Source organism: Peromyscus maniculatus, chromosome 5, assembly GCF_049852395.1.
Source record: "Peromyscus maniculatus bairdii isolate BWxNUB_F1_BW_parent chromosome 5, HU_Pman_BW_mat_3.1, whole genome shotgun sequence".
Lineage (NCBI taxonomy): Eukaryota > Metazoa > Chordata > Mammalia > Rodentia > Cricetidae > Peromyscus > Peromyscus maniculatus.
In genome coordinates, this window is record NC_134856.1 from 135633525 (window position 1) to 135637175 (window position 3651).

Sequence of the window (3651 nt, forward strand, 5' to 3'; positions counted from 1 at the left end):
GCATCAGATCTCAATATAGATGGTTGTGAGCCACCATGTGAGCTGGGAATTGAACTCGGAATCTCTGGAAGAACAGCCAGTGCTCTTAACCTCTGAGCCATCTCTCCAGCTCCTTATTTAATTCTTTTTTTTTTTCTAGACAGGGTTTCTCTGTAGCTTTGGAGCCTGTCCTGGAACTCTGTAGACCAGGCTGGCCTTGAACTCACAGAGATCTGACTGTCTCTGCCTCCTGAGTGCTGGGATTAAAGGCATGCACCACCACCCTGCTTCCTTATTTAATTCTTAAAGAAAGCCAGCTGAGATGGATAATTATTAGTTCCACTAGACAGATGAGAAAAGTTAACTCACTAGGGCCACAGAGTTAGAATGGGACAAAGCCAGGAGTCGTAGTGTGGCCATACACATGTACACATGCAGCACCCATGTATGTGCACGCCCCTCCCACCCTCAGCCCAGATAACTAACACCTGACAAGGCCTTCCTGACCTCCCCACAAGGACTGTTCCTAGGCCCTCACCATGCTGCCCCAGGAGTTCTTGCTTGGCCTGAACGAAACTAGCTGGGTATGGTGGCATAGGAATGTAATCCCAGCTATTCAGGAGGCAGGAGGATTGAGAGCTCCAGGCTAGCCTGGACTATAATAGTTCTAAACTAGTCTGGGCAATTGAGCAAGAACCTGGCTGTCTAGTAAACATAAAAGTGGGCTGTGGTTGAGTGCAGCAGAATACTTGCCTAGCACATGCAAGGCTCTGGGTTCAATCCCCAGTACTGGAAAAAAAAAAAAAGTGAGGAGATCTCACAGTCTGATGCCCACACAGACCCCTTCCCTACCCTCCTGCAGCTCTCCACCCCTAGCAACTGAAGACTGGGGTGGCCCAGGATTTGGATGGGTGACTCAGGCTGAATCATGGCCCAGCTGTTTCTTGACAGCCCCTCCCCCTTCTGCCCAGAGAGCCTATTTGGAGGGCAGGGGTGGGCCTTGGTGTTTTGGGGTGCGGGGGTGGGGGGGTGGGGGGGACAGGGAGGGAGGGCAGTAAGGGATAGAGTACTTAAGAAGCAGACACAATGCAAAAGGGCTTCTCAGCAAGCCATACTCCTTATTCCACCAGGAATGGAGACCCTTTTGTTTGGAAACGGGCCAGGAGCTCCCCATTTAATCCCTAAGCTCCTCTTGGCTCCCTTGCCCGACCTGATAGCCCTAATAGAATAACGCTGACAACATAAAGTGTTCTAGTTGATCACTCCCAATTAACTGCTCTCACTCTGCAGTTTATAAAGCGCCTTTTCATCTGGGGGTGGAAATGAACACCCTCACTTTGGAGCTGAGAGAACCAAAGCTCTGAGAGCTCCTACGAGCTGGCCAGTATCACACAGTGAGATGATGGACCCAGGACCAAAGCTCAGGCCTCCTTAGTCCAGCCTGTGGAGGTGAGCCCTGAGCAGAGGACCTGGTGGAAACATGGGGCAGGGGGGCCGCATGTCAGGTGATGTGTAGCCATGGGAAGTATGTGTGTGGGATACCAGGGGGGCATGGTGGGGCATCAAAAGAGTACTGTGGCATGGCACAGTTGGGCAGGGCTAGGGTAGTGAGGGGGACGTCTAGTAGAGAATGGTATATGGAGGATTATTAAAGTCTCTTACTTCCCTGTAATTAATGGATTATGGAATTGTCTGTGCCTTCAAATCTTTTGTTGTCACAGATCAATATTCAAAGGCTGACAAACCCAGACATGGAGTTTCCCTGGAAAATGCCTTGGTTTTGGAGACTGCTTCTGGAAACTTCAGTTTTCTTATATGAAAAAAAAAAAAAAAAAAAAAAGAGTCCAGGCTTCTGTTAAGGTAAGCTATTAAGAGACTCCAGTGAAATCACCACTCTGCCCTTTCAAAGCTGTGAAGGACTCCACAAAGGCCCGCAGCTGCTTTTCACACTTAACATTTAACATCTATGGGTGCTGGGCAGAGGGCAGAGTGGGCTTCTGGAAGCTTGGGGGTGGTGCTGAACAGGAAGTGGGTAACATCTCTTCCTTCCCCCCTGCCTGGGCTCTCTCTGGCCTTCCCCCACCCTCAGCCCAGGAGCCTGTTTCTAGGCAACCAGATGGATGCAGAGATGGTTCGGATGGGAGAGAGCTATAAATAGGGAAGAGAGAAAACAAAAATAAAGTTCCAGAGAAATCCCTGAAGCCACGTTACTGGGGCTGGGGGTGGGGAGACAGACAAATGACATGATAAGGATATGGGGACAGCCCCTAACCCTTCATTAGGGGAATTAGGCAGTTTTGCAGCTAGCTGCTCAGCAGGAGTCTCCAGAGTGCTGATGTGGACGAGCATGGTGAGGCAGTGGGAAGAAACGGCTCCAGAGCTATAGGAAATCTCAGAAAAGAAAGGGCTTCATTTCAACAAAGTGGAGTTGGAAGCAGATGCTTAGGAGGAAGAAATGCAGGCAGAGAGAGAGAGAGAGAGAGAGAGAGAAAGCCAAGATCGCCGGCTGGGGTGAGGCTGGACATTCCCGGGGATTTGGGAGGCCTGGCAGGTCTCAGCCTCTAACATTCACGCTTTCCAGAACACCTCCTGGCATCCTCTTCAAGTGTCAACTCCGCCTCACCTCAGAGGAGCTTGACCTCACCAACTTATTGTTAAATTCTATGACTTTTTTTTTTAATTTATTCATTTTGGGGGGTAGGGAAGCACATTCCTGAAGGCCAGAGAACCCTTTTCTTTGCTTGCTTACTTTTTTTTTCTTTTCTTCTCTTTTTTTTTTTTTTTTTTTGGTTTTTCAAGACAGGGTTTCTCTATGCAGCTTTGCACCTTTCCTGGAACTCGCTTTGGAGACCGGGCTGGCCTCGAACTCACAGAGATCTGCCTGCCTCTGCCTCCCGAGTGCTGGGATTAAAGGCGTGTGCCACCGCCGCCCAGCTAGAGAACCGTTTCCTAAAGTTAGTTTTCTCCTTCTACCATGTGAGCTCCAGGGGTCAAACTTGGGTCAGCAGTCTTTTCTGCTGAGCTATCTCACTGCTCTCTGGCCGCCTTTTAATGTTGCTCACCACCCGTTCCTTTCAGACTCCCTGTCACATCTTTTTTATGTTTCTCTTGAAGCTTGAAATTATCCTTATCTCTTTCTTTTCCTTTTGAGAAGGTCGGGGTCTTGCTAGGTAGAACAGTCTGGCCTCAAACTCATGATCCTCCTGGTTCAACCCCACACCTGGCATTGTTGATCACTTTGTGATTCCTGGACTTTGAGCTGTCAGGACAACAGGGTTTCCTGAAAGCCCTCACATGTGAGACTGGAGCATGGTGCACACAACACATACTGTCAACACCACGAGCACACATGAGCACAGATGCAAGCATAGCACATATGTGCATCCACACCACTGGTGCAATCATCACACACAGATCCACATGCACGTAGTGTCACTACGGTCTCTGTGACACTGCACAAGTGTCTGCCACATTTGCCTGTTATCCACAGTTTTTCATTTGTCTCTCTTCAAAGCCAGAGAATACAGGTTTTGGAAATTCCAAGTCTTGGCCTTTGGAGTCAGAAATAGGGCTCAATCTGGCTTTTGACATTTTTCTGCAATCAGCCCTAGGCAGGTAACATTGCCTCTCTAACTCCTATTCCCTCCTTTGTAGGTTGAGGTTGTAGCAATG